Source organism: Bos grunniens, chromosome 14 (assembly GCF_055505025.1).
Source record: "Bos grunniens cultivar Pamir isolate PY7600 chromosome 14, Bosgru_T2T1.0, whole genome shotgun sequence".
Lineage (NCBI taxonomy): Eukaryota > Metazoa > Chordata > Mammalia > Artiodactyla > Bovidae > Bos > Bos grunniens.
This window is the reverse complement of record NC_141178.1, coordinates 25,158,128-25,184,329: the sequence shown is the minus strand read 5'-3', so window position 1 is coordinate 25,184,329 and position 26,202 is coordinate 25,158,128. Positions and strand designations below refer to the sequence as shown.

The window sequence follows — 26,202 nt, the reverse complement described above, 5'->3', positions numbered from 1 at the left end:
ACTGTTGGTGGGAAAGCAAACTAGTACAGCCACTATGGAGAACAGTGTGGAGATTCCTTAAAAAACTGGATATAGAACTGCCATATTACCCAGCAATCCCACTGCTGGGCATACACACTGAGGAAACCAGAGTTGAAAGAGACACATGTACCCCAATGTTCATTGCAGCACTGTTTATAATAGCCAGGACATGGAAGCGACCTAGATGTCCATCAGCAGATGAATGGATAAGAAAGCTGTGGTACATATACACAATGGAGTATTACTCAGCCATTGAAAAGAATACATTTGAATCAGTTCTAATGAGGTGGATGAAACTGGAGCCGATTATACAGAGTGAAGTAAGCCAGAAATAAAAACACCAATACAGAATACTAACACATATTTATGGAATTTGGAAAGATGTTAATGATAACCCCCTATGCAAGACAGCAAAAGAGACACAGATGTATAGAACAGTCTTTTGGACTCTGTGGGAGAGGGCAAGGGTGGGATGATATGGGAGAAAGGCATTGAAACATGTAAATTATCATATGTGAAACGAATCGCCAGTCCAGGTTTGATGCATGATACAGGATCCTCGGGGCTGGTGCACTGGGATGACCTAGAGGGATGGGATGGGGAGAAAGGTGGGAAGGGGGTTCAGGATGGGGAACACATATACACCCATGGCAGGCTCATATCAATGTATGGCAAAACCAATACAATATTGTAAAGTAAAAAAATACATAAATGAATAAAACTGAAAAAAAAAAAAAGGCACACACACTGAATGAGTTCTGGAGATCTACTGTGCTGCAAGCAAAACAAATTTTAAAAATCACCTTAAGAAATAAAATAAGAAAAAGGTAACAAGTGAAAATATAATTAAAACAGTTAAAAATCACATCTCATTTTCAGTGTGTATGTATGTATGTGTAGTCTCTATATACATTTATATGGCTTCCCTGGAGACTCAGACTGTAAAGAATCTGCCTGCAATGCAAGAGACACAGATTCAATCCCTGGGTTGGTGAGATCCCCTGGAAGAGGGCACAGCAACCCACTCCAGTATTTTTGCCTGGAAAATTCCATGGGCAGAGGAGCTTGGCAGGCTACAGTCCATGAGGTCGCAAAGAGTCAGACATGACTGAGCAACTAACCCTTTCACATGTATGTATAAGTAATATAAATAAAGTGCTCTCTGTGTAATAAACTCTCAGTAGAAATTTGATGGTAAATAATTTGCTGATGAATATATCATGTAGCCTTTAAATGCTGCCTTTGTGAGTATAATCAAAGACTGAGCAGTTCATTTTCACACATCAAATTTTAGTCTGTGATACGTGCAATAAACTTTATAGATATTTGGCATTCCCTCTCTCTATTCCATTTAATCATTGTATTAACATTTTCCTAGTAATTTTTCTTAGCTCTTTGTGTTTTCCTTCTCTCTTAAACCACATTCAAAAGTAGGATATCCCAGGGCTCTGGTATCTGATGATAAAGCACATTCACTAAATTTTTCACAAACAATACTCACAGTTATAAAATGTGTGCACATTTTTTTAGATATTTTTGTGTGGAAGAAGTTCTTTCATCATTTGTATCCCTTTGGGATATCTCAAGACCCCAACATCTGGTTAGTGGTTTCTTGAAAAGACACACTTTTTCAATACGAAATGTTCTTTTGCTTAAAATAACAATAACAACTTAATTTTCATTGTTTAGTAACTTAAAGGATTGTATAAAATTCACTTTTCCTTAATGAACGTCAGGTTTTACTCTATCACACATCAGTGCACCTGTTCTGAAATAGCATGAAATTTTAGCTTAAAAATATGTATGCAAATGAAAATTTGGCAAGTTAATAACAAAATGTGAAAATGTTGAAATACTCAATGAAAGCTGAAGAAATGATTTGGTAGTAGAAGCATGGATAGCATAAAACATTTATTGTGTATGGAAGAGGTACAGTTTTAATATTGATAAACTTGAATTTAAGCCTTGATTTTATCACTTTCACATTGGATACCTTTTTTTTTTTTTTTTTAATCCTTCTGACACTCAATTTTCTAATCTGTAAAACTGGTAGGCTCATACCTTGGACTTTTCATACATACTATTTTTTAAATAAACAATGCTTTAATGCTTACTCTTTGCCCGGCACTCTTCTGAGAACTTTTCAAATGTGATCTATTTAATTTTCATGGCAGACATTTGGAGTAAGCACTTTTAGTTTCTCTTTAATGAAAAAGAGACAGAGACATTTAAGCATGGTTATTTTTCACCTAGAAACCCTCAGTCAGTGACATACCAAGGTAGGTCAGTTGAGGTAGGGCATTCCAGGTTCCTATTAGGAGATAATTTAAAATTAATAATGTTGTTGTTCAGTTGCTCAGTCATTGTTCGACTCTGTGCAGCCCCATGGATGGCAGCGTGCCAGGGTTCTCTGTGCTTCACCATCTCCCAGAGCTTGCTCAAATTCATGTTCATTGAGTCGATGATGCCATCCAACCCTCTGTTGTCCCCTTTTCCTCCTGCCTTCAATCTTTCCCAGCATCAGGGTCTTTTCTAATGAGTTGGCTCTTTACATCAGGTGGCCAAAGTACTGGAGCTTCAGCTTCAGGATCAGCCCTTCAACAAATAATCAGGGGTGATTTCCTTTAGGATTGACTTAATTAAATTAAATTAATAATGAAAGTGAAAGTGAAGTTGCTTAGTCGTGTCTGACTGTAGCCTACCAGGCTCCTCCATCCATGAGATTTTCCAGGCAAGAGGACTGGAATGGACTGCCATTTCCTTATCCAGGGGATCTTCCCAACCCAGGAATTGATCCTAGGTCTCGTGCATTGCAGACAGATGCTTTACCATCTGAGCCACCAGGGAAGCCCCAAATTAAATTAATATTAATAATTTATTATTGGATAAATTAATAAATTTATTATTAAATTTAAATTAATAATAAAACCAACTAAAAGTTGGTCTACATTTTATTATATCAGGCAATAGCAGTTCTAAACAACCTATGAGATATTATTCCCCTCAGGATGGGTCACTTTCATCCTCCATTCCTAAATACTCATTTCCCTCTATATTTATAACAGTATATATATTTTTTTGAATGTAATTTATTTATTTATTTTTTCTTTTTTTTTTAAATTTTATTTTATTTTTAAACTTTACATAATTGTATTAGTTTTGCCAAATATCAAAATGAATCCGCCACAGGCATACATGTGTTCCCCATCCTGAACCCTCCTCCCTCCTCCCTCCCCACACCATCCCTCTGGGTCGTCCCAGTGCACCAGCCCCAAGCATCCAGTATCGCGCATCGAACCTGGACTGGCAACTCGTTTCTTACATGATATTCTACATGTTTCAATGTCACTCTCCCAAATCTTCCCACCCTCTCCCTCTCCCACAGAGTCCATAAGACTGTTCTATACATCAGTGTCTCTTTTGCTGTCTCATACAACAGTAGATTTTTAATTAAAGTAAGAAAAATAAAATTATAGGTGCTTATAAAATGTTTGGAAATTTAGCAAAAATCTAAATAGATTCTAGGATTACAGATAGTCTTGAATGAGTTTGTATATGTAATATGTATGTAATAGTATTAATAATATACAATATAGTTAATGTGTACATAGTATATATACACACACATACACATGCACATACATGCATGCATAGATACACATCTTTCTCTCTTATAATAATTAATGTATTCGTGACATCTGCATTTTGCCTTTATACAATACACATGATATTCACTGTAGATTAGACCATTTAGTAAAATTTTCATCTGTACTTTCCTCACCACATACTTCCTTTTCAGAACATGTGAATAGAAATTTTCAGATGAAGTTGCGGTTTAAAATATATGGCTTTTAATATAATCATAATAAAAACAACAACAAAAACAGACAAATCTCACCTCCACTATTACTTGTTATATAGCATTGGCTTTCACTACATATGAGCATCAGTTCTTTTTTTTAAACTGTGGAAACAGGTGGAACAACACTTACAATGCAGGGTATGTCCTTGCTTGTATCAACAGTGCTCAAAAATGTTGCTCCGTTCGAATCTTCCTATTTTATTCCACTTCTCCAAAGATGAAAATACCTTAAAATAGTCCCATAGAGTAGCAATCTTTAAATTTCTTCTCCGGTAGGTTGCTGTCTTTAGAAAGACCCTAAATAAGATTTGGAGTTGGATTCATTTTCAATATCTGCAGGTGAAGTCTGGCCTAACTAGCACACATAGTAGATTCATCCAGATGAGATTATAACTGGAAGTCTGTAAATTTCTGGCTATGCTTATGTCAGTGTCATGAGGCATCTGGGAAGGAAGCCTGTTCATTTTTGAAAAAGGCAACAAAAAATTTCCAGTATGTTTTTATTATATAGTTATTTTGGAATAAAGGATAAACAAAAGCTATATTTCAACATTAAAAAGATGTTGATGTATACTCAGAATTTTTTGAGTATGCCAAAAGAAATAGAACATTCCCTTGCAAGAGTGTGTACTGAAATGAAATAAAACAAATGGTTCTTTATTTATTTATGTAAGGCTAGACATTGGGTATATTGCATCATTTAAGCTGTATCCTTACACTTCATTACCTACTAAAAATGAGCCCTGTTTGTAAGTATTTGTATAATCAGTGATGAGCTGTGCTTTGAAATGGAGTGCTGCAGATTAAGCAGTAGAAGAAAAAAAAATGGAAAATTGTACTTGATCTTTTGAAATATCAGAGAATAATTACTTCAAAATAGGGAATTTCCTCAGCTCCAAGTTCAAAAATCTTAGGAATACTCTATTTCCCCAGTGTACTGACCCACAGATCACATGTTGATAGCTTGGAAATAGCATTTCCAGTTGTTAAAACAGATTTTTTAAAAATTTTGGAATTTAGGAAGAGCTGGAAGTCAAATTTGAAGGCCTTTGTTCTTGAATTTTCTCCTTTTTCAGTGGGGTAAAATTCAAATTCCCTTTAGCTTAACACTAAATACCCACCACAACTTGTCTGGGCCTAAGCCTTTAGGGCTACAGTCCATGGGGTCACAAAGAGTTGGACACAACTGAATGAGTAACATGCCACACACACACGCACACACATGCATGCGTGCGTGTGCGCACACACACACAGACAAACACACACACACCCCTTCCTTCGTACTGCTTTCCTTTCTCAAACCCCCACTCTGGCTGGGGTGGGATCTGTACTGCCCCCTCCCACCTCTACCAAAATGAAGACTGTGTTTTTATGGCTTCTATGCCTTTGTAGAGGCTGTTCTTCCTACTAACAATCCCCCTCTGTTTCTCCCTAGATGTTCATTAAGTGTGAGTTTAACTTTTACCTTTCCCATGGAAAATTTTATCTCCCCTCTAAATTGCAGCATTCTTTCCTGCAAAATAAACCTGGAGAGTTCACATAATGTATATTGAAATTATTCCTTAAAACTTTGCTAAACTTTTCCACATACATAAATTCTATCATTCCAACCACGTGGCATGCAGCTTAGGATAAATAGTATGGATTTGACTTTTTTCAGGGTGCTCACCATGGTGGTATGAGAAATGTAGGCACGGAATATTAGGTGTGGAAGGAGGGGGGCATTACAGTGCTGTGCTATACCTCTTCAGACTATTTGGCATATACAAGTTGAGTTTTAGTTTCAGTGGAGACTTCCTGCACTTCAATGCTAGGCTTTGTGTTTCAGTACAGTTTATCTGAGAGCTCTGTATTGGAATTTGTCACAAAGTACAAATATTTAAAATGTGAAATGGGTTTCTTTTTTATACTGTTTCTTGGGTTATATTTTCCTAAGGTAACTCAAGGGGACAGGGTTATGACTGGACAAGATAAAGATTTAAGCATTTCTATTCCCCTAGCTGACTACATCTGACACTTCCCCCAATTTCCAGGACAGGTAACAATGAAGAATAGGTATCCCTAGACACTTTTGGGGAATGAATGTGGGAACATGTCAGGTTGGGAAATGTAAGTCAACTATCTGGCCTTTAGCCTCATGCTCCCCTTTCCTCTGATAGAGCATTGTTAAAGAGAGGATTGCCTCTGGACTATTAGATGAAAGGCAATTTGGGACCTCAGATTGTCCAGAAGTGACCACCACTAATCCATATCAGAGTTTTGAGAGAATTAGAACCCCCCTGATCTTGCCCAAAGCACTAAGGTTTAGGGAGCTGAAAGTGGGCTGATTTCAGTGTCCACTTATCCCCATGGTGGGGTGCTCTTGGGCAGGATAGAACCTACATAAATACTGAGGTATTCAAGGTAGACCTTGAATGAGAATATACAGAGAATGTGAATATGTTGGTTTAATTTTTTTGTCTTTTTTTAAAAGTATTTTTCCTCATGAGAACTGCCATTGTGTAAAGTATAATTAAATATAAACATTATACTTTCTAATCTTATAATAATTTCCTGATAAATATACTTGATAAAATAGCCTGTAGATTATATTACAGTCTATTGCAGTTGGCTCTCCTGGCCTCCTATTTATTTACCACAACTCTATTTGATCATTTTTAGGATGGAAATAACCTGATCTTAATTCTTTGAATAAAAAGAGGTTGGCAAACTTCTCTTATGAGTAAATGGAAAGGGTTTCGCAAGGCAGCATATGTAAAAAAGAAACATAAATCCTAACCCTTCACTCTCTTAAAAGGGAATTAAGGTCAGCATTCTTAGAGCAGCCAACTGAAGTGGTGCTGAGTTCAGACACTCTTTGGAAATGGAACCAAACAGCTGACTTTCACTAGAGAAAAAGCCATTTCAAGAGTTGGGTGTTAAGCACTGGTGATATCCTTCCAAGTCTTTAAATAGGTCACCTGTCTCTTAAAAGAATAATGAGACACCCAAAAAAAAAAAGAAAAGAAAGAATTATCACAACCCTCATTTATTTAATTATTTATTTATACTCTATTGTAAGATAAAGTAAGTCAGATTTTTCCCCAAAGCCTAAGTTATCCCTTAGGGGAAAGTGAGGCATTTAGAAAAATCTAGTAAGTCTTCAGGGTTCCCTGGTAGTTCAGCTGGTAAAGAATCCATTTGCAATGTGGGAGATCCCGATTCGATCCCTGGGTTGGGAAGATCCCCTGGAGGAGGGCATGGCAACCCACTCCCGTATTATTGCCTGCAGAATCCCCATAGACAGAGGAGCCTGGTGGGCTGAAGTCCAAGGGGTTGCAAAGAGTCGGACACAACTGAGTAACTAAGCACAGTAAGTCTTCAGTTCATCAGAAATTAATGATGCACTAAAGAAGATATTCAAGAGAGCCTCAGAAAGAAAATCAGGGTAGACCATATCAAACTTGTGTTTATCCAGGCTCAAATGGCAAGTAGTGTCTTTTTAGAGAAGAAATGCTTCTAGGAATGCTCTCATGGACATCATTTCACTCCTTAAATCTACATTTCATCTTCCAACATGACAAACATGATTGTACTCAGATGCCCCATCGATGCATTTGTGATCCAATTCCCTCTGTGGTCAACTGTCTGTTTTTCACATTTGAGCGTATTTCAGAATTCAACTTCTCTATCTTAAATATGATGTTATGACTTACATATACAATGGCAGAAAGATAGTGTTCCTTTAAAACTTTATGTATTTTCTTCTGATTGCGTAAAATGAATTCTTCTTTCCACAAAGCTCAATCTATTTTGTACTTGACTAAAAATAGCCTTAAAGTTAATTCCCACTTAAGAGAGTAGGGAATTGAGATACTGAAAAGAAGTTAGGAAATGGAAAAGGATTTACACTTTGTCAAAGAGGCCATTTTTAGCACCTTATCACAGCAATAACATAAACTCTTTGTAAAGTTAGTTTTGACAGCATTGGGATTATCACATTTTTCTATCTGAGATAAACTTTTGTCTGTATTCATCATTTATATAACTGTCTCGAACAATTTAGCTTGACAATAAACTAATTCACATTGTAATTGCATATGATAGTTTACAAAGCTTTCACAGTGATACCTGGCTGTGTCTGGTGATCAAGCTCATGTCTTCTGCTTGGTGCTTCTAGGTGCATGTACAGCAAATAAAACACACAGATCCAGGGGAAACATACATCACAGGTAGTGCCGGTGAGCTAGTAACCAAGAGGAAAGTACGTGTTGTTGCTTCTACCTTACAGGGAAGCAAATGAGAGTCAGAGAATTGGATCCTAGTCTTTAATAGGTGATTGAATCTCTATGAGACCTTCTTTTCTCTGGACCATGGTCTTTAAAGAAAAGGAATTTCAGGAAAATGGTAGCCATGGTCCTTTCCAGGGTGTACTTTATGAGAATGTCTGTTTGTGCTTTGTAAATATAGCCAAATTTAAGTTACCTGGTAAATAGTAGAGTTAAAATAAAATTAGCAATTTCAGCCTCTGCCTCTTAATAGAATTCTGGATAAAAGTTAGATAAATCAATTTGGCTTTATACTATGATTGTAATTTTAGGAGCACCAAAGAAGTCACATCTTAAATAACCCCACAACATTTCCTAAAGTCATTTTCTTACATCCTTTTACTAACTACACACACACACTTGTTCAAAAATTGTAACAATTATTTATATCAGTGGTTCTTAACTAGGCATGATCTTGACTTCCAGTAAACATTTGGCAATGTCTGGAAACATTTTTGATTGTCACAGTGGGGTTGCCATTGGTGTCTAGTGGTTGGAGGCCAGTAACGCTGCTGAACATTCTAGTGCGTAAGATACAGTGTATTCACACACACACACACAAAACACTGTTCTGACTGTCAGTATGCTGAAGCTGAGAAGCACTATTTAAATTTATAGATACTTGAACAATGATCTTAACATCATAAAACAAGTTACTTTTTTTTCTAGAAGTTTCAGTTTGAGTTCATATGACATAAGTAAGATACATGTATTTTCAATTATAAAACCTTTATTTCAGCTTATAATGCTGCACAAGATCCCAAAAGTCAGTATTTAATTGAGTAAACAAGTGTCTTTTAGAAATTAAAATAGCCAGAAGAGTAGTAAATTAGAAATCACTCATTCATGCCTTTGTGTGAATTAATGCAATGAGAAGTTATTGCAAGGAAAGGCAGACTTGGGTAGATGTCGTGGTAGAAGGGTTTAGGCAGCTGGATGACAGTATGAGAGTCTTAAGCCCTCCTTAGGAGAAGTGCTTAGGAAGCACTCAGGAAGGACGATGGTGCCCAGTTTGACTACTTTTCAAATTTCAAAGACTAGCCCCACCATAAGCTACAAAAAATAGCGGAACTCACATATGTGAGTTTCCGTTCTTTTCTCTTTTCTAATTCAACCTCAAGTGGGATGTCTGATTTTTAAAATAGCCAATAATTAATTGAGGAGAATAAGAGTAAAGGAGATGCTGATGAATTATAGATTGGTTGACAAGTTGTTATATTAACTGCTTGAGTTTAGGAAGCTTCTTATCTACACTATATAGTTTGACTTCAAAATCTAATTTAAAACTATTAGATTTCCTATGCCATTCATGGTTTAGTTTGCTTCTCTTCTTTCTTTAGTGTTTTCCAATCTGAGTTTTCTGTTACCTTTCCGTTATTGCTATTAAAGGTTCTGTGTAACACATACAGACAAAAACCTATTGAGCTAGCATCCTACAGAGTTTATGATCTACTTATATTGTCTCTTGTTGTCTAACAAATTGTGCCAAAATTTAGTAGTTTAAAACAGCAAACATTTATCATCTCACATAGCTTCTGAGAATCATGGATCTGGATCTGGGGGCAATTTAACTGAGTGTTTCTGGCTCCAGGTCCTTTGTGAGGTTACAGTTAAGCCTCTTAACTGGGCTGCAGTCTCTGAAGACCTGACTGAGATGGAGGACCCATTCTGAGCTCATTCACCTGGCTGCTGGTCAGAGGCTTCAGTTTCTCACTGTGTGGACCTCTCTGTGGGGCTGCTTATGACAGGACTTACCCCAGAGTGAATAGTGGTGGGAGAGCAAAGAAGCCGTAGTGTCTTCTGGAGCGACTCATCATCTCTGCTGCCCTGTTCTCTTTGTCACACAGACAACTCTAGTAGAATGCAGGAGAAGACTAAACATGAATACAAAGAACAGGAAGAGGGGATCACTGGATCATCTTATAGGCTGATTACCATGCTGATGTTGTCTTTCAATATAATAACCATCCAGAACCCTTCCTATTGCAATGTCCGTATGTAACAACATACAAATAAGCTCTGTAACTGGTCGCTTAAAATAATGATAGCAAGTTTTATTGGGGGAAAAAAGTGTTCTAAAAAGAACTTCATTGAATTTGTAGAAAATATGTACAATGATCATTTTAAAAAAATATGTTTGATTCTGCTAGTTTCTTTATTGTACAGAAAGAGTTTTTGTGCTCCTTAAGTCAGAAGCCTGTCTAGTCTGCCCTGAATATCAACTTTAGGCTTTTTGGTGGTATATGAAGTGTGATTTTGAGTGAGAGAAAAGATTGACTTTTAAACCCTGATTTTTCCATTTCCTGGCTTCACAGTCAGAGCCAAGTTTCAAATGCTTCATCTATAAAATAGATGTATATAGCACTCATCTCTAATGGTTGTTTTGAGGTCTAAAGGCTATGATGTGAATGAACTATTCAGCACATTTCCTCACGCATAGTGAGGGCATAATAAATAGTAGCCATGAACATCAGCTTCCAGTCCAGTGTATTTTTGAACATCATGACCATTAATAGGTTGTGAAACTAAAATAATTGGTTCAGTAAAATTTTTTTGGAAAAATGAAATAAAATTGAACAGTACAGAAAATATAAAAATCTCAGAGGATCAGAGACCTGAGTTATAATCCTTAGCTGTGTCAACTGAAGTAAACATTGTTCCATTAAACTTGTTTCTTATTTGTGTCTACATGCAAGCTTGTGTGTGTCTGTATGTTTGTGTGTGTGTGTGTGTGTGTGTGTGTGTGTGTGATATTTGTTCCTTATCCTGATTAAAACTATACCTTTTACTGTGGGTCCTTGGAAGAAGAACTATGACAAACCTTCAGAGAAGGTTTGAAATGGAAAAATCAGGGTTTAAGGTTTGTCATAGACAAACAAAGCAGAGAAATCACTTTGCTGACAAAGATCCGTACGGTCAAAACAGTGGTTTTTCCAGTAGTCATGAATGGATGTGAGGGTTGAGACCATAAGGAAGGCTGCACACCAAAGAATTGATGCTTTTGAATTGTGGTGCTAGAGAAGACTCTTGAGACAGAAAGAAGTTCAAACCAGTCAATCCTAAAGGAAATCAACCCTGAATATTCATTGGAAGGACTGATGCTGCAGCTGAGGCTCCCATACTCTGGCCATCTGTTAAGAAATGCAAACTCATTGGGAAAGACCCTGATGCTGGGAAAGAACAAGGGCAGGAGGAGAAGAGGGCAGCAGAGGATGAGGTGGTTGGATGGTGTCACTGACTTAAAGGACATGAATTTCAGCAAACTCCAGAAGATAGTGAAGGACAGGGAAGCCTGGCGTGCTGCAGTCTATGGTGTTGCAAAGAGTCGGACATAACTTTGTGACTGAACGACAACACTCAAAAAATGAGAAAGCCACTACTTTAGCCTTACTTTGTTACAATTGTGTTTTCTTTTAAGAATCAGATCAGATCAGATCAGATCAGTCGCTCAGTCATGTCCGACTCTTTGCGACCCCATGAATTGCAGCACACCAGGCCTCCCTGTCCATCACCAACTCCCGGAGTTCACTGAGACTCACGTCCATCGAGTCAGTGATGCCATCCAGCCACCTCATCCTCTGTCGTCCCCTTCTCCTCCTGCCCTAAATCCCTCCCAGCATCAGAGTTTTTTCCAATGAGTCAACTCTTTGCATGAGGTGGCCAAAGTACTGGAGTTTCAGCTTTAGCATCATTCCTTCCAAAGAAATCCCAGGGCCAATCTCCTTCAGAATGGACTGGTTGGATCTCCTTGCAGTCCAAGGGACTCTCAAGAGTCTTCTCCAACACCACAGTTCAAAAGCATCAATTCTTCGGTGCTCAGCCTTCTTCACAGTCCAACTCTCACATCCATACATGACCACAGGAAAAACCATAGCCTTGACTAGACGGACCTTTGTTGGCAAAGTAATGTCGCTGCTTTTGAATATGCTATCTAGGTTGGTCATAACTTTCCATCCAAGGAGTAAGCGTCTTTTAATTTCATGGCTGCAGTCACCATCTGCAGTGATTTTGGAGCCCAGAAAAATAAAGTCTGACACTGTTTTTCCACTGTTTCCCCATCTATTTCCCATAAACTGGTGGGACCGGATGCCATGATCTTTGTTTTCTGAATGTTGAGCTTTAAGCCAACTTTTTCACTCTCCTCTTTCACTTTCATCAAGAGGCTTTTGAGTTCCTCTTCAGTTTCTGCCATAAGGGTGGTGTCATCTGCATATCTGAGGTTATTGATATTTCTCCCGGCAATCTTGATTCCAGTTTGTGTTTCTTCCAGTCCAGCGTTTCTCATGATGTAGTCTGCATATAAGTTAAATAAACAGGGTGACAATATACAGCCTTGACGAACTCCTTTTCCTATTTGGAACCAGTCTGTTGTTCCATGTCCAGTTCTAACTGTTGCTTCCTGACCTGTATACAGATTTCTCAAGAGGCAGATCAGGTGGTCTGGTATTCCCATGTTTTTCAGAATTTTCCACAGTTTATTGTGATCCACACAGTCAAAGGCTTTGGCATAGTCAATAAAGCAGAAATAGATGTTTTTCTGGAACTCTCTTGCTTTTTCTATAATCCAGCGGATGTTGGCAATTTGATCTCTGGTTCCTCTGCCTTTTCTAAAACCAGCTTGAACATCAGGAAGTTCATGGTTCACATATTGCTGAAGCCTGGCTTGGAGAATTTTGAGCATTACTTTACTAGCGTGTGAGATGAGTGCAATTGTGCGGTAGTTTGAGCATTCTTTGGCATTTCCTTTCTTTGGGATTGGAATGAAAACTGACCTTTTCCAGTCCTGTGGCCGCTGCTGTTTTCCAAATTTGCTGGCATCTTGAGTGCAGCACTTTCACAGCATCATCTTTCAGGATTTGGAATAGCTCAACTGGAATTCCATCACTTCCACTAGCTTTGTTCGTAGTGATGCTTTCTAAGGCCCACTTGACTTCACATTCCAGGATGTCTGGCTCTAGGTCAGTGATCACACCATCATGATTATCTGGGTCGTGAAGATCTTTTTTGTACAGTTCTTCTGTGTAATCAACCTTATTCTGTTCTAGTGAGTTTATCCCTCTGAATATTTTGGAAATTGGACTATTTAATACCTCTTTGCTGGAGAGCCTCTTCTTTAGAATTGCATCTAAAAATGAAGTTCCAGTACACACAGAGCCATGATCTTCCTGTATTATACCATTAGATGTGCCCCAGACCAGTGTGTGACTCATTTCTTTGTACCCAATAGCATGGTCATTGTAGATGCATTAATGGTAGGTGTCACAGCAGGAAGCTCAGAAATCTCAAAAGACTTACTTGTTTGGAATCTTTTGTGTAGCAAGTTTCCACAGCGACTTTTTTAGTCATATGGTTAAATAAAGACGTGCTAAGTCCCCAAGGTTTATGAAATTGTAAACGTCAATCTGTCTCAAAGGAAGCATGCTTTTCATGGGAGAAACTACACTTGAGGCCTTACATTCTCAAGTTCGCCAAATGTCTAGTAGTGAACCATGCAAGTAAATGCTGTTTATATTGTTTTAATATATTTTCTTTGTCTTAAATTTTTATTGATAGTTATCATTGGTGGTTTGTAATGCTTCATCTTCAATTTATCAATCAATTTATCTGAAAACAAAACAAAACCTAAACACTTGCAATACTGTTGCTTTCAGATCCCTGTCATCATAAGTAAAGTGATGAACACTTTTATAAGGTGAATAATTTTATACTTTATCTGCTTTTAAGTCAGATGTTCAGCTGGTTGAACTAGCTATAATGTTTAAAATTTTAAAGAGAAGACTTTTTTAAAGAGAAAGACTTTTCTTTCTCTTTTGTAACCTTCCCCTAATTCCACCCTCTCCTCCTGGCCCCAGTATTTTTATGAAAGACATCTGGGAACTTTATTCACTGCAGTCTTACACTTTATTCCTTGCTGGCCTAGCAATTCAGAGTCTAATCATCATCAAAATCATAATTGTAGATATTTTTGGGTTAAAATTGCTCATGGAGAAAGTGTCCTCTGAAGGTTTGAAACAACTAGCACATGTTGTACAAGAGGTTTCTTTACACCCTGTGGCCATAATGTCTGGAAGAATTACTGAATATATGTAATAAATGGCTTTCTGACATTACATTAAAATACAATAAAACATTATTATCTGTTCCCAGACATTTTGGCCACCCTACAGCACATGGATTTCTGAGACAGTGTAAATAGGAAAGATACAGTTCTCTAAGAATGAAGATTTGCAAAACCCTTTAGCATTAGGCAAGCAGTAGTATCAGAGATTGACAACATGCTGTAATGAATCTTTTATCTTTGTATGCCTGTGGTTTACAAAATATTTTTACTTTAGCTTTATAAAACTGTTTTGATGTACATCTAGTGTACAGATGAGGAAATCAAGGCTCAGAATAGTGAAGCAGCTTCTTCATAGTCACAATGCTCAGTGATAGGAAGCTATGTCTCTAAGAACAAATTCCTCATCAATTTTTCCTTTTTAACTCTACCATACCATCACTTAGTCAGGTTTCCCTGGTGGCTCAGATGGTAAAGACTCTGCCTGCAATGCAGAAGATCCAGGTTCGATCCCTGGGTCGGGAAGATTACCTGGACTAGGGAATGGCTACCCATTCCAGTATTCTTGTTTGGGAAATCCTATGGACAGAGAAGCCTGCAGGCTATAGTTCATGTGGTCGCAAAGAGTTGGACACAACTGAACAACTAACATTTTCATTTTCACTTTTCACCATCTCTTACGTCCATATCTGCTGAGAAAGTTTAAACCCATTCCTTTCCATTAGAAACTTATTATTTTATTTTTCAATGTAGGTATTTTCATAATATTCCCTTTTTAATCCTTGAACAATACTATATTGTAGGTGCATTATTATTCCCGTTTTCTAGATGCAGAAGCTGAGGCACAGAGAGGGAAGGCAATTTGCTTAACCTTACACAGTTAATCAATTGCTAGTATAAAGCTATCAGAATCCAAAACTTGCTCTTTTATCTTATACACTGCTTCTTCTCACATACTGCAGCTGCTGCTAAGTCACTTCAGTCGTGTCCGACTCTGTGCGACCTCATAGATGGCAGCCCATCAGGCTCCCCTGTCCCTGGGATTCTCCAGGCAAGAACACTGGAGCGGGTTGCCATTTCCTTCTCCAGTGCATGAAAGTGAAAAGTGAAAGTGAAGTCACTCATCGTGTCCGACTCTTAGCGACCCCATGGACTGCAGCCTACCAGGCTCCTCCGTCCATGGGATTTTCCAGGCAAGAGTACTGGAGTGGGGTGCCATTGCCTTCTCCGTCTCACATACTGGTGGCTATAATCTGAATTCAGTAAGGGAAGTAAGGTAATGGCTAGTTTGAACCATTAATTATCTTCTCATTGAGATATATATATTTACACTGGAGAATTTTCACTTCCAATAGATTTTCAGACTGCTTCTCCTAACTTGACTCTCAACCAAAGTATAAGTATCTGTCATTTGTATAGCATCTTAGAGCTGACCACGTGTTTTCACATACTTATTTCATTGATCATGACAACAAACTTATGAGATACTTAGGACAGGTATAATTAACAGGATGATTTTCCTGATGAGAAATATTTATCTCAGAGGAGAAAAAGACTATACAGTTCGTATGGCTGATAAGTGAAAAAAAAATCACCCAGATCTCCTGATGATACATCCTGGGAACTCTCTGTGAAAACAAAAGTGAAGTTGCTCAGTTGTCTCCGATTCTTTGCGACCCTACCAGGCTTCTCCGTCCATGGGATTTTCCAGACAAGAGTACCAGACTGGGTTGCCATTTCCTTCTCCAGGAGATCTTCCCAACCCAGGGATCAAACCCAGGTCGCCCGCATTGTAGGCAGACGTTTTGCCCTCTGAGCCACGAGGGAAGCCCGTAACACTATGCTAAAGATTACCCAGCACCCTGTAAGGTTCCACCTGCTTATGTAGGTTTACCAAGAGCTTTCTTCCTCTTTGGAAGAAGTCAGATAGGCCATAATGAATCTTAACTGTTGATAGGAGAAACCCTTAAATCTGGGCTAATAGACATCATGTGTAGATGTGTATTAGTACAGACTTTGGACTCTGGATTTAGAAAAGGCACAGCAAGAATTCTGGTTCTGCTGTGAGCTCTAATTCACTGTTTCTTTGGTGGAAGTTAGCCTATTTTTTTATTCTCCATTTCTACAGATGAAAATGTTGTAAGAAAACAAATGTATGATATCCTGCTATGATGATGATTTTCTGGCAAACTCCTTAAATTTTTAATGTAACATATCTCATGCTGTGGCATGAAAATGCTTGGCTTTAAGAAGTCAAGAATGTAAAAGACCTCTGACATCCTAGGATATGTAATTTTGGAGTTTCATGGTTTCCTGGAAATAATGATGCTGATATAATTTTAATATAAAAAGCCATGATAAAACTGTGAATGCTGACAGAAATCAGTCCTGGGTGGGAATTCACATCAGAACAGAAGAGAGGCTGATTAAACATGTGCATTTTGCAAATTATATTTGTGCTCAGTCACATTGTGCTAACTGAGAAAACTACCAAACTATTTCTTCTGTATGAGTATGTGGAATAAAACTGTAATGGATTTCATAAACTTGGGGTATATATTTCACAATCCTGTATAGGCAATTTATATTCTAATCATTACCACATTAAATAATGTCTGCTTATATACTGTCTTTCTCACTAGACAAGGACTAGTCAAGAACTATATATTTTGCATCTTATATTCATGATACAAGACTTCTTAACATACAAAACATATAAAAGTGCCTCAAGAGATGTTTACCTAACTGGGTTTTTCTCACATAATAAAGTATATACATACATATATATATATTTATATTATGTAAACATACGTAATTACACACCCACATCTGTGCATGTCCTTTATGTCTTTGTTGGTATATAATCTATTATCTATAATCTTACACCTACTTGATAAGATGTGACATTTTTAAAAGGAAACAATTAGTCCACTACTGTATCATATATATATATATTCTGATTCATTATTTTACAGATATATATATCTGCAAGATACAGTAAGTGTATTTAGTTGTAAATATACCTTTAGTTTTAACAACTGAAAATTTTTGAGCAAAGATTTAATTCAGAAATTTTAATTTATATATAGTTCAACCAGTTTTAATAACTTCAAAAGCAACCTAAAAAGAGGCTTGTTTGAAGAGTTTTGTTGAAAATTTCTTGGTAAGCTTATTTTAAATCACAATATTACAGTATATAATAAGCTTCCAATGATTATATGAACATTAGATTAAGCATTTCACTTGGCATTTGTGTTGCTCTGAAGAGGTAATGGAATAATGAACCGGAGAATGCCATGATACTAATCCGTATGCTATAGGAAGTTGATATCTCTTTTGGTTGAGTAAATGAAAGAAAATACTAATACTTTTCAGTAAGGATAATTAATGAGGCAATAAAAAGCATATCGTCATGGAGCTGAGGAAAGAGTCACCTTGTCATATAAAATTACTACTTCATGTTCAGTTTAGAAAGGCTTCAGAGTTTAGGTGGGTTTAGGGAGGCCTACTGCATGTCGGCCCAATCATTCTTTCAGTATTCCTCAGCATGATAGTGGTGAAGGGGATTTTTCATTTTATTTAAAAATGGAGAACAGTGAATGAAGAGTTGTTGCTGTGTTTTACCATTGGAAGGTGATGATTGTTAAGTGCTCTTATTTTCCCCATTCCCGCACACTAGTGGCAACTCTAATGGCTTTAGGATCAGGACAGCTTCCCTTAGTAACTTAAAGTAAAAGAGAGATAGGTTAATTGGAGATTATGAGTTCTGGATAAAGGTCTTGAAACTATACTTAAAGAATAAAGTGAAGTGAAGTTGCTCAGTCATGTCTGACTCTTTGCGACCCCACGGATTGTAGCCTACCATGCTCCTCCATCCATGGGATTTTCCAGGCAAGAGTACTGGAGTGGGTTGTCATTTCCTTCTCCAGGAGATCTTCCCAACCCAGGGACTGAATCCGGGTCTCCATTGTAGGCAGACACTTTACCATCTGAGCCACCAGAGAAGTCACATACTTAAAGAATAAAGTGCTAGCCAAAGTGCTAGCTTCAGCTGGATGAATTTGGGCAGCAAATGGCATGTTTGTAATCCTTGCACTAACCACGAACCAGAAGCCAACTGAAGTGGAAAGAAAACGGACAGGTATCAAGACAGACTACCACTTCTAGCATTTGGGCTCTTTGACCCTGATCACATCCCTTAATTTCTCAGTTTTACCATTTTACCAATATAAGATGGTAACAATACCTATTCAAAATGACTGCTGTGAGGAATAATTAAAGCTCATTGACACACAGTGAAGTGAAAGTCATTCAGTCGTATCTGACTCTTTGCGGCCCCATGGACTATACAGTCCATGGAATTCTCCAGGCCAGAATACTGGAGTGGGTGGCCTTTCCCTTCTGCAGGGGATCTTCCCAACCCAGGAATCGCACCCAAGTCTCCCGCATAGCAGATGGATTCTTTGCCAGCTGAGCCACCAGGGAAGCCCTATTGACATAGGAAGGGCTCAATAAAGGACAGCTGCTATTCTAAGCTTTCCACAAAACCCTTCCCCTTCAAAGAAACTACCTGTGACTGTTTCTGCTCTTTTGTTTTCTTCTGTTTATTTGTTTTCTTTAGTTCTTTTGAAGCCATGGAATTGGGGATGGGTGGATAAAGAACAGCCCTAAAGGAAAAAGATAAAAGAAAAAAAGCAATGGAACCAGTGGCATATCTGTGGATACAGGTTTGATCTAACTCAGCCTCCCCTAAGTTGCCACATGTTTATAAGTTTCCCGCTGAATGAATGCATTCTAATATCTTTAGTGTTCTTCTCTCGTTCTTTACGTCTTTTTCTGAATATAAAATAAAATTGTTACTTTCTTAAAGAAAGTAGAAAATATCAAAGCATTTTAAGAAGAAAATAAAATTCACCTGTATTCCCATCAGCCAGAGACATACATTGTCCACAATTCAGTGTTTCTTTTCTTTTTCCAATGCATACAAATGTGTACCTGAATACACTTACCATAATTGAGAACATACTACATATAGCATTTGTATACTACTTGTTATGTTAAATAGAAGGGTCTTTTTAAGCCTTGGAGAGCTGGTACTTTTTCATCACTTTATACCTTAAAATCTAGACTACACAGTCCATTCAGTGAAAAACTCCCTAGGAAGTTGGAAGAACTGTCATTATAATTTATGTCATGGTTATTTTAATATCTTAATGTAGTAATTTATGCTTGAGTAGGACTATAGAGTGAATTTTAATTTTGGTAACTTGTTTCCTTTTTCCTCTTTTTCTCAATACTGTAATTGCTCTCTCTGGGAAATAACTATTTGCCAAAGATAAAAATTATTGGTATGGATCCTTGAGATACAGTCTATAAATGTGAGAAGATTCATCATGCAGCTTTCTTTCTTCTCCTTAAAGAAGAAATCCTAGGGGCTTTGTGAGATGCTAAGAAACACTTTGTTCTTGTGACAGAGCTAGAACTCAGGGTAATGGATCTGATTAGAGTTTGAACTCCTTTCTTCTGGGTAAGATAAGCCTTGAGATATAAGACTGTTTTATTAGCAGTTGAAATTACTAAATCTGACTCAGTCTTACGATGCATAATAAAAAGTACACTGCTAATATGGCTAAGTCTCAAAAACATAATGTTGATTAAAAAGTCTACTAATATGGCTAAGTCTCAAAAACATAATGTTGATTAAAAAGTAAGAGTTTAAGAAGCCATACAATAAGGGACTTCCCTGATGCCTCAGATGGTAAAGCTTCTGCCTACAATGCTGGAGACCCGGGTTCAATCCCTGGGTCAGGAAGATCTCCTGGAGAAGGAAATGGCAACCCACTCCAGTATTCTTGCCTGAAAAATCCCATGGATAGAGAAGCCTGGTAGGCTGCAGCCTGGGATCACAAAGAGTCAGACACGACTTCACTTTCACAATAAGGTAATATTTTTGTAAGTCTAGAAATTATACTTGAAAAATCCCATGGATAGAGAAGCCTGGTAGGCTGCAGCCTGGGATCACAAAGAGTCAGACACGACTTCACTTTCACAATAAGGTAATATTTTTGTAAGTCTAGAAATTATACTCACTTTCACAATAAGGTAATATTTTTGTAAGTCTAGAAATTTGTAAGTCTAGAAATGTTAAAGTATAACATTATTTTGGTATATATCTATGTAATATAAATGCACATCAACTTCAGGATAATGGTTAATTTTGGTGCGAGTTTGGAGGGGGTGTTTTTAGATAACATTTTATTTCATAATAAAAAAAAACAAATTCAAAGCAAATATGTCAAAATATGACATCTGCTAAGTTTTAATGGTATCTTTATTGTGTTTATTAATAATGTGTCATGATTTTAAAAATATTTTTAAGTTTGTTTCCAAGATTTAGTCTTTCTAGTGAGTTAGAGCAGCCTTGTTTCAGCTAATGAAAAGTAGTTTGGGGTGGTCATTGCTTGTTGGGGATGGAATGAAATCAAAAGGAACACTTTGAGGTGATCTGCAGCTTGCAAAACTAGATGAGTGAGTCTTTAAAACAAACTTTCACAGAATTCTTCTGGCAATGCATGCAGTAATGGGAGCAGCTTTTTTAAACAGTTACTCATGCTCAGTGTCATTCTCTCTTGTGGTATGAGGTTAATTCTAAGAGAGACTAGTTCATTGTAATGGTAATTTGGGCTCTCTTCCAAAAACACTTGAGATGTAACAAGCATCACTAGGGTACCAGAACGGTCTTTGTGAAAGAAGAAACAATGTCCAGTGTCTGCTGTTCTTTGATCAAAGTGATGAAAAATGGGGATTTTATTTCATTTATAAGATGTCAGCAATCATTATCCCTTTCTTATGCTTTGAATGACTATTTCCAGCCTACTAATCTTTCTAGTACATGGACCAAAAGTAATTTAAATAAAAACTACTCAACAAATATTATTCATGAAAAATTAGGTAGACCTCACATGGAATGCTTTGGAATGTGTATTATACAATGACTTTGACAGTTTTATGCCTGTGCAAGCTTATTGTACATTCCATTGAGGAATTCCATATATAGGAGAAATACACACGTACATACATACATACACACATGCTCTTACCATTAATTTTGCCACAATTAAGCAGATAAAAGTTAATTTTAAAAAGCAATTATAAACTTGAGAGATTTATAGAAAATAAGAAAAGCAGATAGAGCAACTGTATTTTGAAAAAAGAAACAGCACATATGGGAAAGTAATAGCCTAAAACATCAGAATGTTGAACAGAGGGATTTTATTGTGAGGGGTTTTATTGGAATAAGGTTAGATTTTATGTGCTAATACCTTGCAATTTTGTATGAAACATCAGAGTAAAATTATGGTATTTTTCTACCTACTAGATGAAATTAAAAGATGCTTACTCCTTGGAAGGAAAGTTATGACCAACCTAGACAGCATATTAAAAAGCAGAGACATTATTTTGTCCAAAAGGTCCATCTAGTCAAGGCTATGGTTTTTCCGGTGGTCATGTATGGATGTGAGAGTTGGACTATAAAGAAAAGTGAGTGCCGAAGAATTGATGCTTTTGAATTGTGGTGTTGAAGAAGACTCTTGAGAGTCCCTTGGACTGCAAGGAGATCCAACTAGTCCATTCTAAAGGAGATCAGTCCTGGGTGTTCGTTGGTAGGATGTTAAAGCTGAAACTCCAATACTTTGGCCACCTGATGCAAAGAGCTGACTCATTGGAAAAGACCCTGATGCTGGGAAAGATTGAAGGCAGGAGGAAAAGGGGGTGACAGAGGATAAGATGGTTGGCTGGCATCACTGACTCAATGGACATGGGTTTGGGTGGACTCTGGGAGTTGGTGATGGACAGGGAGGCCTGGTGTGCTGCAATTCATGGGGTTGCAAAGAGTTGGACACGACTGAGTGACTGAACTGAACTGAACTGAAACGGTATTTCTTAAAATCTATAAATTCTTTAATCATTAAGGCTTTTCCATTTTTGTTACTGTGTATCTTTTATCATCTGCTAAGGATTTGGATTGCATGATCTCTCTTGCCATGTTTTCATTTAACGCAGAAGGTTTCCTTTAAAAAATGAACATCATAAGCTACTTGTTTGCATCACAGCCATTTGTCATAGGAGGAAAAATGTAGTTTGCAGAAGATGTTTCTTAGAATTATTCCATGGAGAGTCTCTTTTACCCTATCAGCTCCCCACAACCTACCATCTGTTGGGGTGGTCTCTAGTCCAGATGTCAAAGCTTTCTTTTTGTAAGTGAACCAGATGCGTTGATGTAGCTTGTTGAAAATGTTAGTCACTCAGTCATGCCCAACTCTTTGCATCCCATGGAGCTCTGCCCACCAGGCTCCTCTGTGCATGTGATTTTCCTAGGCAAGGATACTGGAGTGGTTTGCTATTTCCATCCCAGGGGATCTTCCTGATCCAGGGATTGAACCTGGGTCTGCAGCACTGCAGGTAGATTCTTTACCAACTGAGCTTGCAGGAGGGTAAATTTCATTCCAGATAAGAAACTAAAAAGCATTAACTTAAAGGAAGTTGTTTGCAGTTTTCTGTTTGAAACAATATGTTCTTTAGTTAAAAACTATACTTTTACTGATATAAAACCATGTATACAAAGTTGCTTTGTGGTTCTTCTCTTTTTTCTGTCATCTAAGCGTATATTTGAATTTGGGAGAAAGGTTTCTCGATTGTTGGGCAGAATGCTGAAGTTGTCCTTGACAGTTTAACAGGCATTATCTATACTGATTAGATCTGACATGAAACATACCTCATCCAAAGGAAAGTGATCCATTAGTTATTTTAAATGGATTTTTAATGAAACAAACTACAGTGAAATGAATGGAACCAGAGTATGAATGTAAACCTGACAACATGTAGGTTGAGAGTATAAGAATAAATGTGTGTGAGAGCATATATGTGCAAGCAAATACACACACATACACATATACATAAGATGCACTTTTATGTTTTATTATAAAGAGTGAATTTTATGCTTAGTATGTTTGGAAATTTAGTTAAGGGCAAAGATGTTATCTCCCTGAGCCTTCCAATGAATCTCATATTAAAAATCTGATAGCATGTCCTTGCCTTGTGTGTGTGGCCTTGGTGGCATGTCCATGCTTCTGACTGATTTATCTCTTGATTTCCTGAACAGCACATTCCAAGAGATGGTCAGGAAAGTCACCTTACCCAAACAAGCAGTTTTCATACTGTCACAGTCCTCCTGGCTTCCTTCTTTATCCTCCCATCCTCCAGGTTTTCCTAGTCATATTTTTGTGAATTAAGGCAAACATAAGAAATGTGTGCCCTCCCTGCCATATTCATATGGGATTGCCTCTGGGAGGATGTTCTTGATTCCCTTTTAGAAAAGGCATTCCTTCCTTCATCCTACCCCAGAAGGCAGGCAGGACATTTGTACCTTCATGCCAGCACTTGTAACACACTTGCATTATAAACAGCCTTGGTCATGAGAGTCAGGGTTTACTGGTTCTTTTGCTTTCATTGTATAGCCCAGTGATTAACACATGGTTCATTTTCAATGTGTTTACTGTATTTAACCTAATTTAAATAATTATCCATAATAGATGATTGAGAAAAGTAGAGAAGATAACAAGAAAATAAAGTAAGATTATATGATTCAGTGAGTGAGAATATTGTCTTCAGACCTTTTTACTTCTGCATCATTTACATTGGTCCCATTGATATACAAAAAGACATTACTAAGAATTGGTACTGTGATATTTCATACTGTCAGGAAGAAGTAACTAAACCAAGTTCACGATTGGAAGCTGTTAGTATTTTCATTTGAAGTTCATTCATTCATTCATTCATTTATCTATATATTATTGAGGACTCACTTTGTGCCAGGTAGTAAGGGATACCAAGCTCAACAAGATAGTGCTTCCATCAAGGAACTAATGGTGTCCTGGGGTGTGGGCAATGCTGTTTTGGAAAAAGGAATCTCAGGATACTCTCTAAGTACCCATGAGAGAAGATTCATGAAAAGTTTCCTTGAGGAGAAAATATTTGAACCAATATTGAAAATCAGGACTTCACCCAGGAAAAGGGAGAAAGAGATAGAAAAGAAACATTCTAGTTACTGCAAACTATATGCCAAGGCATGGAAGCAAAATAAAATAATGTTTAGAAAAAGACAAATAATTTGGTATATCTGGAGCATAAGGTACATGTAGGGCGAGGGAAGCCAAGTCCAGATCATAAGTATTCTTCAGTGCTGATTAAGGAGTTGTGACTTTATGTGCAGATGGTGGAAGCTATGAAAGAGTTTAAGAAGTGGCCTGGCAAAGCCAATTTTGTGTTTTAGATTAGTCTATCCCTTTTAATCCCTTGGACTACAAAGAGATCCAACCAGTCCGTTCTGAAGGAGATCAGTCCTGGGATTTCTTTGGAAGGAATGATGCTAAAGCTGAAACTCCAGTACTTTGGCCACCTCATGCGAAGAGTTGACTCATTGGAAAAGACTCTGATGCTGGGAGGGATTGGGGGCAGGAGGAGAAGGGGATGACAGAGGATGAGATGGCTGGATGGCATCACTGACTCGATGGATGTGAGTCTGAGTGAACTCCAGGAGTTGGTGATAGACAGGGAGGCCTGGCGTGCTGTGATTCATGGGGTCGCAAAGAGTCGGACACGACTGAGCAAACTGAACTGAGCGAACTGAACTGAACTGATCCCTTTTATTAAGCCTGGATGATGGATTGAAGGAAGCAAGCCTGTAGTCAGAAAATCAGTTATGGGGCCATTAACAAATCTGGAAGAAAAATGGCAAGAATCTGACCTAAGTCAGTACTAATGAGGATAAAGAGATATAGTAGGGAGAAAGGGAATGAGGGAGAGGAATGGACCTAAGCACCCCTCAGGAATCAGAAGCAAAGCAATCTAATGCTGAATGAATGTAGAAAATGAAGATAAGGAATAGTAAAAGATAACTTCCATGGCTTGAATGAATGGGAAGGTAGTGGTGATGTCATTCAGTGACATAAGAAACATAGGAAGATAGCCTGGCTGTATTGGGAGGAAAACAGGGAATATATTTCAGACAGAATGGTGCCTGGAGATTAAGGGAATAAGAGATTCTGCCTCTTTATCTCAAAACAGAGATTTGAATCAGGGCTTTTCTGTTGTGTTCCTGTATCATTGTTTCAAAACTGCCATTAAGGATGTATATTATATATTTTATAGACATAGGTATATAATCTATATTTTGACTTTCCTGTAATAAATAAAAATTAAAATATTGCAAACTCTTGTACTTTGTAAAGGATGTTTTTAATCAAGTAATTGGAGAGCTTCACACAATATTAAAAATAATCTAAACCAGCCCTTCCTTTCTAGATGAATCTCTGAAACCCAGTTTGCTTAAGTGACTTGTCCAAGGTCACAGAGTAAATCAACAATAGTACCTTGAATTAAAACCCAGATAACCCAACTCCTAGTTGAGTGTATTTTTCACATTTCATCTCCCTTTAAAAAATGTAAAGAGAAAAGTTAAGCAGCTGTTTATAAACATTTTTAAAGTTTCATGACTGACTTTTTCTACATATGAAAAGGTGGGATGCAAAAGAGATGTTCCAGGCTAGTGAAATGAGTTTTGGTACAGGAAACATCTCATTTGTTTATGTGAAGAGAGAATGATTTTCCTGGGTACTGACTCAATTATGTGAAATGACAACTTTCAGAATCTATAAAATTGTGGTCTTGAAAGAGTCATAACTAAGAAAAATAATTTAAAAATGTATTCTTATGGGATTTTTCTGGGGTACCCTTGAAGCTTAGCTTCTCCATATGTCTCAACAGGGGTCTTGCCATTACTCTGTTGGAGGGATGTAACAAACGTCCCCTCAACATTATTAATTACAGTAGCTGAGAGATTCTTCTTACAAAAAAAAATATTTACAAGAAGAAATACAGTCAGAAGTAAACTCCAT

The 26,202-nt window shown here is 37.4% G+C and overlaps 1 protein-coding gene across 5 annotated transcripts in view; it reads left to right on the top strand.

Moving 5' to 3' along the window:
* The window catches only part of ANGPT1 (angiopoietin 1), a 475,361-nt gene that overhangs the window by 327,128 nt on the left and 122,031 nt on the right, over positions 1–26,202 (top strand). The window contains exon 1 of one of the 5 annotated variants that reach the window (XM_086336291.1): positions 18,957–18,975. The exons of the other annotated variants lie outside the window; for them this stretch is intronic. The gene's annotated coding sequence lies outside the window, so the exon portion shown is untranslated. Of the gene's footprint in view, positions 1–18,956; positions 18,976–26,202 lie in introns of those variants that run through there. 5 annotated transcript variants of the gene reach the window in all.